Source organism: Gopherus evgoodei, chromosome 3 (assembly GCF_007399415.2).
Source record: "Gopherus evgoodei ecotype Sinaloan lineage chromosome 3, rGopEvg1_v1.p, whole genome shotgun sequence".
NCBI lineage: Eukaryota > Metazoa > Chordata > Testudines > Testudinidae > Gopherus > Gopherus evgoodei.
This window is the reverse complement of record NC_044324.1, coordinates 176,541,957-176,558,507: the sequence shown is the minus strand read 5'-3', so window position 1 is coordinate 176,558,507 and position 16,551 is coordinate 176,541,957. Positions and strand designations below refer to the sequence as shown.

General features: G+C 40.9%; 1 protein-coding gene and 1 long non-coding RNA gene across 3 annotated transcripts in view; one reads left to right on the top strand and one right to left on the bottom strand.

The window, feature by feature from the left end:
• ESRRG (estrogen related receptor gamma) overlaps window positions 1–16,551 on the bottom strand; it is a 509,353-nt gene that overhangs the window by 484,729 nt on the left and 8,073 nt on the right. The window contains exon 1 of one of the 2 annotated variants that reach the window (XM_030557499.1): window positions 2,752–2,835. The exons of the other annotated variant lie outside the window; for it this stretch is intronic. The gene's annotated coding sequence lies outside the window, so the exon portion shown is untranslated. Of the gene's footprint in view, window positions 1–2,751; window positions 2,836–16,551 lie in introns of those variants that run through there. 2 annotated transcript variants of the gene reach the window in all.
• LOC115649021 overlaps window positions 3,156–16,551 on the top strand; it is a 34,156-nt gene continuing 20,760 nt past the window's right edge. Inside the window, exon 1 of the long non-coding RNA XR_003999718.1 lies at window positions 3,156–3,217. This is a non-coding gene — a long non-coding RNA (uncharacterized LOC115649021). The remainder of the gene's footprint in view (window positions 3,218–16,551) is intronic.

Here is a 16,551-nt window from a genome sequence, read left to right as displayed (position 1 = left end):
TTTGGATAATTTTCCAAATACAATTTTAAAACAAGCTAGCTAAAATTCAGTAAATCACAGCATAAATGCTATATTTTCATATTTTACCTTAAACTTACTTGATGAGCTGTACATTCAAAACACACAAGACTCTGTAATCTGATAAATCAAAGCCTGTATATGTGTGTGTCCTATATATAACATAAAAAAGCCAGTATAGCTATCTCTGGATGACACATCAGAAAACCAAAATCAAATCTTACGACTATGTTTTTTTCTATCGTATACAATTGCAAAGATGTGTCTTCCTGTTACTAAAACACTATAACCTTTCAGAAAAGTTTTGCATGAGTATTCTGTTAAGGAATATATAATATTTATAGTGAAAAAGACACTCACGATCAATTTCAAACACACAGACATTAGTCTAGGCAGCCTCTTGCTGAAATTCTGGTTGCAACTGAAATGTCCCTATAAACAAGGTTACTGAGAACAGACCAAGATATCCTTCTCAACAACACCTTCACCAGGAGCCCTTCAGCTGTCTACTTAGTTTGTTATACCTTATCTTGCAGCACTGACATTCTAATGCTGATTCAAATTCAGGATTCAAAATGAAAGATGAACGATCTTTAAGATCACTTAATATTGAAATACTGTTGCAGTAATAAGTGGTGCAAGGTTTGAGATATGGACATAGTACTCTAATAGTAACCTTTTAATTTCTGAAAAATAGTGCAGAATAAATGAGGTATTGCACATAGTTACTGTAATTGATTTATTTGCAGTATGTTGAAAATGAACACATCAAATGCCATGTTTACCTTCTGCTGCCTCTTGAACATTTTAAACTGTAAAGTCCCCCTAGGGGAGACCTGTCAGATTCCAGTCTATGCATTTAAAAATTCACTTGTTACACTGATACTTTAAAATACAGGGAACAAGAATGTAACTATACAAATCATTTCTTGATCCCAAACCCTTGGATGTTTTCAGTGGAAGTGCAATACAGGGTTGAATGTCCATGTGTACAATCTAACTTGGGTTGTGTTGTAAGTACTCGCATTTTAGCTTGGAATTGAGATGCAGTGTATCAAAGCTTTGCACTTCTTCACGTTTAAAATGGGATGAGGGTGGCAAGGAAAATAGAAGATTCCGAAATCTTTTTTCCCCCACTAACTGCCTGCTGCAGCTCATGCACTTCCCTTATATGACCAAGGAGCTATGTTCATAGTTCTTCACTGTCTTTTATTTGAAGGGTATTCAAATTTCCCTCCCACGCACAGACAGTGGTACTGTCTCAATTTTTATGTTTTGTTAAAGTCCGCTTAACTACATCAAAATGATGCAGTTGGGGTTAAAAATCACAATAAAATGGAATCAAGGCTCTCTATTCCATCCTTTCTACCCCCATCCTCCTCCTTTACTTTCTTTTTAAATTCTACTCATTTTTATTTGACCCTTTCATTATTCTGCTCATTTCTGAAATGCATTCCTCCTATGTGATGTGGGGTAGCCTGCAAAATCTTTTAACAACAGTACAACAAGTATTAGGAGAACTGCCCCTGCAGGACTTCAAAATATATCCTCAGACCACTTTATCTTTTATAGCATTAATGTTAAGTTAAAAAACAACTGTCAGGAAGGTCATATTTAGACAGCAACAAGAGGTCAATTCTATAAAATCCCTCCAGATTGGAGTCTGGGGTACCACCAAGATGAGAACTACATCCCACGTTCCACACTTTCCTTTTGTCCTCCCGGATTCTGTTTGCAAATGACTTGCTTTCTTTGTGCCTATAGATGTGTCATGTTGCATGTCCACTGATTCTAGTACATACTACAACACAAACAGAGCAAACGTGCTTTCCTAGCCAAGCAGACCCATGTGGCAATTTCAAACATCACTGAAGCAACCAGGCTACAGACAAAAATAAATAAATACATAATAAATAATAACAACGAGAACCCTCCTCCCCACCACAGTGACATACAGGGTTTCCACCAGGCCTGTTTGGCTCTTGTGAATCACTCAATGTTTAAGGAAGAAGAAGGGGAGGGGGGAGGAAAGGGAAGCGTCTTTCTCTCTGGGTCCGTTGCTCTTTCCTTAGGAGCTTAACTGAGCTTAATCTAGGGGGAACCACTGCATCGTGTTGGGCCGATGGGGGCTGCTCTTGGCAACCCGGGGGCCGAGACACCAAAGCAGCAGCAGCGAGCTGGGAAGCCCGGGGATCGCGGAACTTCTGAGCTCCCTGCGAGGGGCGCTAAGGAAAGCTGCGAGACACACTCGGAGCAGCAGCGGCCACCACACACAGTGACAACAGCTGTAAAGTCAAGTCCCCCTACTCCTTTCGCAAAAGCTAAAGCCGCCCCAAGGACCCTGTCCCCTAACTCCGGCTCGTTAAAACCTTGTCACTTTCACAGCACTCTCAGTCCTTTGGAAAGAAGGGAAAAGGGGGGAGGCGGGTAGAGCAGGACAAAACCTGCCGGGTTTGGATCTGTTGGCAGAAAAAATACCAATCTATGTATAATCTATTATTTAAAAACCGCCAAAGAGCTGAAAATCGATCATCCCTGGGGCCTGGGCTTTGTTGTGTGATTTTTATTTTATTTTATTTTTTTAAGGGGCTGACTCTAAGCAAGTGAAATTGACAAGGTCTGAAGGTGGCAGAGGGGGAGGTAATAGAGCTGCTAGTCTCAAATAAAAAACATGCCCCAGATGCGGTGTCAGTCTGCAGATGTGCATGATGGTAAGGTTGGGACTCGGTTTACCTGGTCAGGTCAGAACCGCAGGCAGGTTAATCAGGTGAGTCGTCGGGGATTTTAAAGAAGCCGAAGCCGGTTTCTTTGCTAGGAAAGTCTACAACACCATGCAGGGACATTGCAAAATCTTTACACACGCCTCCTTTAACTGGGCTCCCGCGACCTCAGCCGGCGAAGGGGGGAGGCTTAGCCGAGGCAGGCCCAGGCCACCTCCCCATGCCCTGGCCAGGGGATCAGCGGGCTGCTCCGCGGCACCGGGACCACCTAAGGGGCTGCCCTGCACCGGGCGAGGCGAGTTCTTAGGGAATCAAGGGAGCGGCGGGTGCTCGGAGGATGCGGAGGCCTCCCTGTTTCCTTGGTAGAGTCGATCCGCACTCAGTCTGACCCAGGACGTCATTCTGCCTGTCTGTTTTCTCAATGATAACTTGGCAGGAGAAGAGGGAAGCTGCTAGGTTTTCCCTGGGCTCATTACCTGGTATGTGAACGTTTCTTTGCATGCATCTGGGGGGAAAATTTGACACTTTCTTTAGAAATACATAATCATACGGTCGTGGTCGTTAGCGGACGGCTCTGCTGTGTTTGCATTGATGGAGTCGCTGTGTGTGTTTTTCGCTGCTGCTGAAGGAATCAAGCATGCGTTCATCTTTTTGTCTTTCATTTTACCTTCAGGGTGACATTCAGTGCCAATGTGCTCTTTTCTGGTCATCGCCAAGTCCCACCTGGAAAAAAAAAGGGTTGGGGAAAGGAGGTGCCAACCCTCAGCCAGCCCGGATGCTGGGTAGTAAATTCCTCCTCCTGCAACAAACGGGACGCTTCTCCCACTCACACCTAGGAAAACAAGCCATGTTCTAAGCCATCGGGGGCCAAAGGGAAAGAGCAACAGAAATGCTAGATGGATCTAGAGAGTCCAATAATGTTCTTGCTTTGCACTGTCTGAATTGCCTCTAGCAGACACACAGTGTATAGGCCTTGTGCAATTTGCTTTAGAGCTCCTTGGGAGGATGGGGAGGGGGGAAGCCCCCAGCTGAGTGTATCCATACGGTACAGTATTAAATGTAGGGATTGCCTAGTGTTCATTTTAGAGTGAACACAGCAGGGCAGAAAGGAAGGTATAACTAATACTTTTAAAATTCACCAGTATAATGGTGGCTCTTAAAAAAAAAAAAGCCTTGAACATTTTCCTCAAATATTATTATTTAAGATTTTCTTTCACTACATCTGCTGCAAAGCTTCCAAAATATTTATTTCTGAAAAGTAATAAAATGTTTTATATAGATAGGCTTAATCCTGCAACTACCATTAAAGTCAATTTGCTTGCACTGCACATATGTACTTTTTAAAAAAAAATCCAGTCAGTTTAGTGTTTGCCTTAATGCATATAGTATGTGCAGTCTGAATGGATTAAAGTTGCAACAAGAAGCGTAGCTTTTCATTCTCTGACTTTTGTAAGTTTTAGGCTGCATCTTGAAAACACTTAGGCTGTGTCTACACTACAGTGATAATATCAGCATAGCTATGTCAACGAAGCTATGCAGGCATGACCCTGTAATGTAGATGCAGCGTACAGTGACAGAAGGGGGTTTTCCATCGGTGTAGGAACACTACCTCTCAAATGAAGCTAGCTACATCAACAGAAGCGTTCTTCTGATGAGATAGCTGTGTCTACAGTGGGGCTAGATGGGCATAGTTATGTCAGGGTTTTTGACACCCTTGACTGATGAAGGCCAAAATTGTGTGAACCTAACTTATGTCGGCATACAGCCACTGCAGTTATTAAATCGGTCATGTGTGTGAACACTTGGCTCCTTGTGTCAACGGTGTGTGTCCTCACCTGGAGTGCTTGTATAGATTGTATTGTTAGTGTTGGACATTATGGGATGGCTTCTGGTGGCCAGTAACAGTTGACATAAGCAACGCAGTGTCTACATTGACACTGAGTCGACCGAATTACCTCAACCGTGACTCTGAGCTGCTCAGGGAGATTATGTTACTAAATTGGCATAGAGAGGCACTTATGTCAGCTGGAGCTAAAGTTAAGTAATGGTACTTCCACAGCGAGGTTGATGCAAGGCAGCTTACATCGACCTAATCCTGTAGTGCAGACCAGGCCCTAGTTATGTCAACCTAACTTTTAAGGGTAGACCAACTTGACAAATTAGTAACTGAACTCAAGCAACTTCTCACATCTGTGAAGTTACTCACATGCTTAAGTGTTTGCAGAAGTGGCACTAACTTTGCAACCTCAGCAGTAATTTAGGTTTTTGCACTATAGAACTAAACACAAATTATTTTACACACACATACACCTTAAATACCAAAACTGTGTTAATGCATATTAAATCTGCACACTCAAATCACAGAATTCAGGGAATGCAAAAATGAAGGGTCCTACAGCAGAGCTAACTCTGCTCATTTGCACCTTCCTGTATGCTTTAGTACTTGCTTTTAATAATAAATCATAATATGCTAAGTGACACATTTAACCAGAAAAACAGGAATCGTAAATACTGCATGTGTGCAATGTGGCTGATGTAAGTTATTGCTGGAACTTTACCTTTTGCATTCCTGTGATTTCAGCTATGCAACCTTAATATTAGATTAATAAACTTTTTTTTTCCATTTAATTTCCCGGGTTTTTTATATATAAAGAAAAAAGGAAAAATTGTCCATGCCTCATGTTAGTAGCCCGTAAATGTTCCTAATTAGGTGTTGGCATTCACACTTTATTGAGAAGATGGGGTCAAGCAGAGGTAAATTCCCACTTTTCCTGCTGCTGTTGTTTGACTGGACAATTTTCTGCAAGGCTGAGTTAATAGGGCAACACCACATTGATTTACATTGTGATGTCTGTATCTTTCAGTTTGAAAGAAAGAGAGTTGGGTTTTTTAAATGAAAACCTAGAACTTTTAGAACATGGTAGGATACAGCCAGATTCTAAAATTGCAGCATCTGTTTGTTTGTTTGGTGATTTGTTACTTTTTAAAAACATTTTGTTGCTGTATTGAAATGACACTTATACACTCTCCTGCATGTAACATTTCTTGGAGCAACAGAATACATTGCTTAAACTATTTGAATATATTATATTGTTGGCTATAGTGTGCCATCAGTTTTTAAGCAGGACTGCCAGTTAATTGCCGTGGAGAGTTCTCCTTAACAATTAAGGGCATGATACGGCTGCCTGAGAGGTAAATTGCAGTTGCTCAAGACTTCTCACTGTCTGGCCCTGTGAGATGAAAGGATGGATTGTGATTGTGGGAGTGAATATTTACAAGCTAATTTTTATATTAAGTATCTTTAAAGAAGTCTATGTATTTAAAATATATTACATTTCCATAAAATAAATGAGTAATCAGGCCTTTCCTAAACCAACAACAAAGAAATCGGTCTATCTCTGCAAGTAAGAACTTAGCTGTAGGCCCAAACGCAGCCTTGGTGAAATCAGCTGAGTTGTGCCCCTTTGCAGCATAGTTAACTTTAGCCTATAGATCATACAGCAGACAGTTTACTCAGTTGCCAAAGAAGCATAGCTTTAAAATGTGTGCACAACGTAGGCCTACTACGTCTTCTCCAGTGTGATTAGAATATGAAGTTAAATTCAACCCTTTTCCACTTAGCCCAGTCCTGCAGACTGTTCACATGTAAAACTTTGTCTGGCTTCCGTGGCAGACAGTCCTGCACAAGGAAACAATGCAGGGATGGGTTTCAAGGGATACTCCGAAAGTATTTTATCCCAAAATTTGACCTACTTTTCTTTTATCTGTTTATGAAGCCCAGTTAATTCATTGCAGTTATTATTTCTCAAAATAATGTTTTTTTCTTAAAATCACTAACAGCAGCCATGGATTTATGATCAACTCTTCAATAACATACCCGGGTATATGCCACAAAGGAAAACAATTAGATTTTATAGAACCCATTCTGACTCCTGTTTGAATTCCAGTAGAAGTTTTGCCACTGGGTTTCATTGGAGGCAGTGTTAGGCCCTTAACTGCAAGAGTGTCCAATGGGTTATGAGAAACAAAAGCAAAAAACATTTCAAAACTATGAAAAATAGATTTGCCATATCCTTTTAAATACACAGGATCCATTTTTACTTTATATACTGCTCTATTTAAAGCAGTAGGTCTAACTGAAGCACCATTAAAAGTTAATCATATTACCTTAAAGAGGAATTTCTAATAAACTTCCACAGAATGGGTTGCAGAATTAATATGGCATTTAGAAGGCACTTTAAGAATAAGGTTCTGATTCGGAATGTATACAGTTCTAACTCCATAGAAGTCAGTACAGTAATGCAGTATAAAATCAGTGTGAGTGAGATCAGAATCAGGCACTCATAGCATAACTGGTTTATAGGAACGTGATGAAAATAAGAGTCTAACCAAAATATCCTATAGTTTAATGCTAAGCAGAAAATTGTTCAAAAGTTATTCTGACTTGAGCTGGTGGGGACTCTTTTTGACAAAGCATTTTTTCACTCAGGGGAGGAGGAGAAAAACCCACCCCAGAACAGTCACTAGCCCAGTGGTTAAGGCATTAATCTGGGAGATGCAGGTTCAAGTCTCAATTCCAAATCAGGCAGAGCAGGGAACTGAATTGGACTAATCGTTCTGGGATAGTTAGCTAACTTGAGTTATGAATGCATGTTTTTTCCTAATGAAGACGCAGCCTACATGGAGGAGCTGAGTCCCTACTATATGCTGTGAAAAGGGTCTCTGCTCTGCTTTGATGCTACAGTGGGAGTAGACTGGAGTATGGACAGAGATCTGCATTTAAGCAGATTGAATGGTCCCATGTCCCATGCAAAAGGCAGCGATGGCCTTCAGATGGTACCCTAAACCATAAGCTTGACTGATGGTCATGACAGATGGGGGGAAGGGATTTCCACCTATAGATACTTCTCCCACATACAGCCTTACGTTCTGGAAGGAAAATTAGCTTCTCTGCACACTGAGTAATGAAGGAGAGGTAAAACAGAAGGTTCTGAAAAAGAATCAAACTATTACTGTTGGGCAGTTTAGGTATCAGCTATGCTCTCTGGCCTGACTCAAGCAAGAGTAACATTGAAGACAATGGGCGTTTGGAGTCTACATGAGTGGGCCTGGTCTGAAGCCATATGCTTTCCTGCAAACAACTGAACAGACCCTTGCATGCTTCATGAGACCATGAAAACTAAATTTATGTTAAGCTGTGTCCCCAGTGAGGAACCCCTAAAATGTGGAGCTACCTGCAGCTGCAGGGTATCCATGTGCTCAGGGCCAGCCCTGTATGTGAGAGGGAAAGGATAGAAGAACAAATGGGGAAAACATGGCTGAAATGGATGTCAATAACACCAGGAGACCACTGAAGGCAATGAAATGATGGCACAACATATACAGACAATCAAACCTAACCAACCACAGCACACAGTCAACGCAATAAAATGAGTGAAGAATCTTTTGGAGGAGTATGCTGGTAATGCCAATGCCTAACACTTGTCATAACAAACCACTGACTGCTTTTCTTCTTGTACCGCTACTGTGAATTACGCATTAAATGAGAACAATAGTATTAATACTAAAGAGTATAGTCTTGTTTTAATCTTTGGCCATTACCATCTCTAACTGGAGTTTATACCTGGGCATTGAAGAAATCCCTGAGTCATGCAAATTTACTTTGGTTTATAGCTGTGGGGGATGAGATGCATGTATTTTTATGCGTATGCAGAATAAGCATACCTGTAAATCAGAGAGAGTGGGATCGCATTTGATTTTATATACATAAGCATGTTTCTTAGCTATTTGACTTCTGCACTTGCTGCAATACTATGTGAAAAAATATGGTACAGATGCTGTAGCAACTATTTATCTTAGTACAGAATTAGAGTTGGGGCCCCCACCAAAATACTGGATCCAAGCCTCCTCAAACTGAAAAAGTTCCGAGTCAGATCTGAACTTCGCAGTTTGGGCCCATCTCTGATAAGAACATGGTCTGTTCTTAGGAGAACTGGAGAGCTCAGTGAATTTGTACGGAGATTAGAAGCTGCTCAGTTTGATAATGATGAAAGTTTCCGAACTGCCATCAGGAAGTAGTAACACAACATAAATGTAATGGTATTGGCCTCATTCATAGTAGACAAAGTCTACTATCCCAGTTGGCGCTAACTGGCTCTCTTTCTGATATTCTTGGCAGGTAGGCTGAGGACCAAACTGGTACCAAGACTGATCTGTTTCCACTTCTAGAGATAGTTCCTCTAAATCCAGTTTCTAGTAGTCAATCTGGCATCATTCCTGAACACTAAAATTCACTTAAATAGAAAAACAAGCTATTAAGTTGGTTACAGAGGGCCAGATTGTGGCATCTAGCCATTGGCCCAAGAATGAGCCCAGTGCAAAGTTATGCTACCTCATGAGGAGCTCAGTGAGTGATTCCCTCCCTGAACTGCTCGGTGTGCAGTAGGACTGCTCAGGGTATGTCCCCTGATATGGCAAGCTCATTCCACATGCAAGTGCAGAGACGATCTCCCCACCTCCTTTTGCTCTCTTTGGGACACACTGATGGAGTCATCTTTGAACTTCCCTTGGCGCAGGAGGGATTGCAATTGTGACGGGGCCTTGTGTGGGTTACCAAGAGGGACTTTGTGCATAGGGTTGGCATAAGTAGGGTGACCAGATGTCCCGTTTTTAAAGGGACAGTCCCGTTTTTTGGGACATTTTCTTATATAGGCACCTCTTACCCTCCACCCCGTTCTGTTTTTTCACAGTTGCTATCTGGTAACCCTAGGTGTAAGCATCTGTCACATAGGGTCCATAGCAGCCTATGGCTCTGTCACAATCTGGCCCTGGCTGTTCTGAATTATGAAACTACTAGCACATAGCCTCTAAAACACAAATACAGAACAGGACCTGACATCTATCACACTGTGAAGGATACATACATCAGAACAGACAAGGATTTGTAGCTAGTGTTGTACGTGCAAAGGTATATTGTTCTTGCATGTATACATATAGCATTCCCTGAGCATGACTCATTCCCACCTTAAAACACAGGCCCCTGCAAGCTTCCCAAAACTGCTACTCCGCCAGGGAGTATCAGAACCAGCTTGTATGGCAAATGGGTATGACCACTTAGAGAGGTCATGTGGCCAGAGCATCCACTAGACAGCTCCCAAGGATTTCCACTGGTGGGACTTCTGTGGATGCCCACGATGCAAATAAGCTGTCCTCCTATCCCACAAAAGGTTAATGTGCAGATAATAAAGAGATTCTGTGTCAAAATCAGAAGTGGCAAGCTGCTCTAACAAGTAGAACAAAAGGCGTATTCTGCTCAAGCATGCTGTTCGCAAGGCTGTACACTATTTTCTATCTTCAGCAATTGTAAAAGTCCATTGTAAAGAGCTACATTTTCAGACAGTCTTCCTAGTCCACAGAATTTGCAAGCTCATCCACTGATGTGCACAAAAACCTGTGTTTTCAAGGATAAGCCTAGATATGGATGGCAAATGCTGTATGTGCATTACTGAAAATTTGACTCTGTGTTTCAGGCTTCCTAACAATAATCAGTGTTACAAGAAATGTTTGACTGAGAATCCATAGCTGCAAGACAAGATGGGTAAGGTCATATCTTTTACTGGACCAACTTCGGTTGGTGAAAGAGACAAGTTTTTGAGCTCCACAGAGCTCTTCTTCAGGTCAGACCCATCTCTTTCACCAACAGTAGTTGGTCCAGTAAAAGATATTATCTCACCCACCTTGTCTCTCATATTCTATGACAACATGGCTACAACACTGCAAACAAACCATAGCTGTATTCATCAGTTTAGAATGTTGGCAAGAAACTTTGCCTTTGGTGCTGACGTAAAATGGTCCATCTCAGGGTGTTAAAAAAAATGGGCCAGATTTTTACATCACTAGGACTCTAACCGAATTAATCCTAATCATTTAAAGAAAAAAGGAAAATAAAAGCAAAATATTTTAATTAAGCTGTTTATCGTGGAAAATTGTGAGAAAAGTAAAAAATGCTTTATTATAAAATAGATGTTAAATATATTTAATCATATTTAACTAATTAAACCCATTCAAAATCCCATATTCTGTTATAATAGACACAGACAGACAAATTTGCAAGGCTGCATGCATTCATGGAGGAGGCTTGTTCAGTAGCTGGCTGGTCAGGGTGACAGCCTGGGAACCAGATCTGCAGCTGGTGAAAGTTGGCATAGCTCTAGTGATGTCACTGGAGCCATGCCAATTTATACCAGCTGAGGATCTGGCCATCTGACTGTTTATGGGAAAAATGGAGAAATTGCTGTTTCTGTCATGGAACCAGGGCAGTGACAATCACAGAGCACTAGCAATGCTATAAAATGATTGGTAAAAAACACTTATGCAGCAGTGAAGGAGAAGTGAGCACCAATGCAGAATCTTTGGCAGATTCTACAATTACATATCACATATTTCAGCACTGCACCCAGGTGGAATACTGTTCAACTTGCAAAGAGAAAAGCATGCTCATTTTAGCTGTCCCTACTGTTTCAGTAGTTGGTACATCATCATTAGGGCTGCAGCTGTGTCATCCCCATCATGAGTGATACGGATTCCTTGATTTTCAGGTTTTAAAAAACCAATAACCCTGATTTTTTTTAACATGTTAGGGTTTTTTTGCGAGAGGCGGGGGGGCAGGAGGGAAGTTACATGTGAGTGTATGGAAGCAAACAATGGGATTTTAATGAGAATTTTGAGAGCTTCCAAGATAATTTCTGGGTGGTGCAAAAGGCTTGTGGGGCTCAGTGCTCTGAGGTGCTGTGTGTCCGCAACTCCAACACTTAAGTGGAAACAGATGGTGCTCAATATCTCACAGAAATGAGCAGGTAAAGACAGCAGGTACTTAGCAGCAAGTCCCCTGTATCACAAAGGACCAGACAAGTGAACTTTCCAGGCCAGATTCTGATCTCAGGTGTACCAATGTCAATCGAAAACAAATCCACTGAAATCAGTGCAACTGCTTCAGATTTACACCGAAAGAGCTGAGAACGGACTTTTGCCCTCTTTGCAAGATCATTATTGATTTGTATTAGGGTAGTACCTTGCGGCCTCTTTCAGGATCAGAGCCTCACTTAGCCAGGCACTGTATAAATGCATGATAAGGCAAGGTCTCTGCACCAAGGAGCCTACAAGCTAAAAAAAAGATGCCACAACTGACTGTAACAAACAATAGAAAGTAAGGGGGAAAGAATAACTGCAACAGAAATGCTTAGTTACATAGGCTACCTATGCATACAACTTGATGTTAATTCTTGGAGTGACAAATTGTTTATCTCCTGTCAAGCTGTATCCACTGTATCCATCATCATAGTATCCTAGGCCTTGTGTATATTAGAATTTTTGTACTGGTTTAATTAAATTGATTTAAAATGTATCTAGATTAGGGATTTGCACTTATTTAATTAGATTAATTGGGAATCTAATGCAACTTCTCTAGTACAGATCAGATCTGGGAGTTTCTCCTTCATACAAGATTAGGAAAAAACAACCCCCAAAACCACACAAGTGTCGTTCGGATTAATGTCACTAAAACTGGAAAAATAAAGGTTTTGGTGTTCAGCACAATGCCCATGATTTTTTTATCCTTTTTGTAATTATATGGTAGAAACTCACTAAATCCACTTTAATGCCAGGGAGACCCATTATGAATTTGGGGCTAGACTGGCACAGCCCTTGTTGACTGCAAAGGGGAGTAGAGCTCCTCTAACCCTCTGTTCAGGTCTCCTCACTCAACTCAGCTCAACTCCAGCCACAAGGGGCCAGGAGAAAGAAAGGGGGCTAGTCACCCAGTATTCCCCTGCTGCAATCAAGTGGGCAGGGAAGGGTTGGGAAAGTATGGGAAGTAGAAGGAGCTCCAGAGTGGCTGGACACACATAGGGGAGTAAGCTGTTCCAAGGAAAGGGGTGAAGTAACTTACTTTCCCTCGATGCCCCAGAGCAAAGGGGAAGCAGGAGCGGAATTGTAACACTGTTCTTATTCCTTCTCTGGTCTGCCCTGGGTGGCAAGTGCAGCTACCTGCTGCCTCTTACTCAGGGTGTAAAGTTACAATCTAGCCTTTAATGAATTAGTGGCTATGTTCACAAGCACAGCAAAAAGAATCAAGGGATCATGCATCATGAAACAGCCCAGTCCCGCATTCCTTCACACTCAAAACTCTTTCTGGTGTCCATCAGTGTTTGGGATGTGAGAGGAATGCAGAGGTGAGCTTAGTAAGCCTGATTCTGATCTCATCCCAATTTTCACACTTGGTTAATTCCAGTGACTTCATTGGAGTTACACTTTTCATGAGCCAGTTAGATCACAATCATGCCCAATCTTCCGTGTTCATTTATTTTGACATGTATAACTTTAATTACCTAAAGTAATACTCTGTAGCATTGCTACTGTATGTTGTGTCAAAATCAAAGTAGTCTACCTAGTAGGAGACTTCAGGGCATTTTGCCACTAAATCATTGCCAAGAAATGAGATCACTGGGTTATTGGAGCCTGCTTATTCAAGCTCGCAGGTGAAGTCAGTCAGAGCTTTTCCATTGACTTCAGTGAGAGTCATACTAGGCATGCTGGGAGACATCAGGTTTGCACATCAGTTAAGTGATGGTTAGCCAGGTGCCTCTGTATTTCCATAACCCAGGAGTAGGCAACCTATGGCACGTGTGCCAAAGGTGGCACGCGTGCTGATTTTCAGTGGCACTCACACTGCTTGTGTCCTGGCCACTGGTCTGGGGGGCTCTGCATTTTAATTTCATTTTAAACGAAGCTTCTTAAACATTTTAAAAACCATATTTACTTTAAATACAACAATAGTTTAGTTAAATATTATAGACTTATAGAAAGAGACCTTCTAAAAACATTAAAATGTATTACTGGCACACAAAACCTTAAATTAGAGTGAATAAGTGAAGACTCGGCACACCACTTCGGAAAGGTTGCCGACCTCGCCACAACCTTTAGCTTTTTCACAACGAATATCCTATGGTTTTTTTCACAAAAATTGCCATTATAAAACCACTTCTCTAATCACCAGCCATATTGGCCATCTATACAATAGGCCACCATTTTGACTGACACCTTTAGTTTTTAATACCTTTTCTGTATGAATCATAGCATATTTAAGAGTTTACTATTTTCTGAGCATTAATATCAGTCAAAAATATTTGGAGGAGTTTATCAACCAACTCCAGTTAACACCCAGATACAGACACATACATATACTGTACAGATGTAGACCTCAAATATGTTAAGGGCTGTTATAAAGAGGATGGTGATCAATTGTTCTCCAGGGCCACTGAATGTAGGACAAGAAGTAATGGGTTTGATTTGCAGGAAGGGAGATTTAGTTTCAATATTAGGAAAAGCTTTCTACCTGTAAGGGAGATTGTGGAATCCTCATCATTGGAGGATTTTTTAGCACAGGCTGGACAAACAACTGTCAGGGATGGTTTAGGTTTACTTGGTCCTGCCATAGCACAGGGGGCTGGAATTGATGACCTCATTTCTGTGATTCTATGAATGAAATGCTGTCATTGGATACATGTGCAAAGCTCCCATTGAAGAAAACTGGAGCAATGGTTGAGTAGTTTGTGATGTCACCAGAAAATTCTTGTGCTTTGTGATGCAATCGGAATCCTAACAGATAATGTGTTTGTAGGGGAGCCAAGTGACCTGGATTCTGTTGCCACCTCTGTCACTGACTTACAGTATGACCCTGGACAAATCACTTCACCACTCTGTAACTCAGCATCTTTGTATGGACAGGGCAATAGTGATACTTACCCTCCTTTGTCAAGACATTTGAGATCAACAAATGAAGTTCACTATGTAAGTGTTTTAGTATTACTACCAGTCTCGGATTTGCTGTGTCTGTTTTCTATAAAGCATCTGAGGCTAGCTTAATAGATAATATAATAAACAAACACGTCTGACTTAGAGTCATACACGCTAGAGGATGTTCCTGGACTATTTATGTGTTTTGTTTTTTAGAGAAAAGCAGATGATTTCATTTAAGTGTTTCAAAAACTAGAGTTTGATTTCAACACTTATGAAGATCTCTTTGCTGATAATGTGATCAGTGATCAGCTGCGGACTACAGTCTCTTTCATCGACATAGACACATCACCTGTCATCCTCACTTACATCAGTGTTAGTTATGAACACATGAGGAGGGCAGGATCCTGCAAGCTTATCTGTTTATCCGTTTCTTCATTCTACCAACATAGACAAATTGAGGTCCATGCAGTTTACTATACATGAGTCTTTTTCCATGACACTTCCCTTAAAAAGAGTTTTTCCTGCTATCCTTGGCTAAATTTTTCCCTCTCTACGCTACTGTATCCAGCTGGTTGTCATCCTTCACCCCGAAGGTGGCTGCATTTCAATAGTACTGTATGTGTAGAGCTGTAAATTGCTTTGGCTCCTTTACATCATGTAAGCTATTATGGGGTTACACTGCAGTATATTCCCATGGAGTCTGTACTAGAGTGACTCATCTGAGCTGCCGAGCATGTTGCTGTGGCCACTCATCTATTTTTAGCATGCTAGCCCAAGCAGAGCTAGCACATCTGTGTACCCACACTGCAAGCACTTTTCCAGCTGCTGTATAGACCTAACCTAAAATAAGAAACTATTATTCTACCCATTTTACAGATGGATAAACTGAGACACAGAGAGAGATAAAGGAAATTACCCACAGTGACATAGGAACTCACTGATCCACTGATCCCATCCTGTGCTTTCCCCATTCAAATTTTACAATCTACATTTTTTTCTTTTTAAAAGTCTTGTTCTTTTCTCATGAAGATTAAAATATTTATAACGGGGGATATAAAATAAAAAGGAGTGTGACTGAATCTATTGAAAATGTTTTGACTCATAAGTATATACAAGTACACAGAATGATTTCATTTAGGCATCAGTTTCCATGTTAGTGAGAGTTTATGGGCTTGGGTTTTTCATAGGTTTAACAATATACATAACTTTAAATTACATCAAGAACAATAAATAAAGACACCATGCTATGTAAAAGTTGTTGCTGACAGATGTTAAGCTTCGTAACGTCATTGGCAGCTTCTCAAATATGGTACCAATCTAACAATTTGCATTCAATGTAACATGATGAGAGCCCCACAATACTAAGAAAGTGTATGAAAAATTGAGGCCTGAAACCATAAGCTCTTCTGTGTCTTATTTATGTGGTTGTATGATGCTCTGCACAACGGAGCCACAATGCTCTGATACCACAATACAACCAACAATGAGAGCAGGCTCTTAAAGTCCATGGGAGTTCTGGCATTGGAAGCAGGACTGAGCCCTTAGCTCAATTAGTGAAGTTATTTAGGGTGCTTATACTAATTTGTCATCTTGTGTTACTCAGCTTTCATTAACTGCATGACTATAGCAGCCACTTTTGCATTACTGATTTAAATATGCAAAAAGTCACCTGACTATGGCTTACTGCTATTGCAAGCTCTTTAGGGGAGGAACTGTCTTTTTCTTTTGTGTGTAAATTAGGGCCTTGAGGCACTAACAAATTACAAATACATTATAATAATGTGCCCCAAAATATATTTTATTTCAAAATATTAAATTTAGGAAGTTTTCAGTTCTTAGTATGACTTTACTGCTCTGTCCATTTTGGAGGAAAAAGGACAACAAATTTCAAAACAGATTAAATATTTGCCATTATTGCAAATCATTTTTCTGAATGTGGTTACTATGCACAAGCTACATCCTAAGTACATTTTAAAAGAGTATGCTGTGAAACCTGTCCCAGACCACCTGGTATATG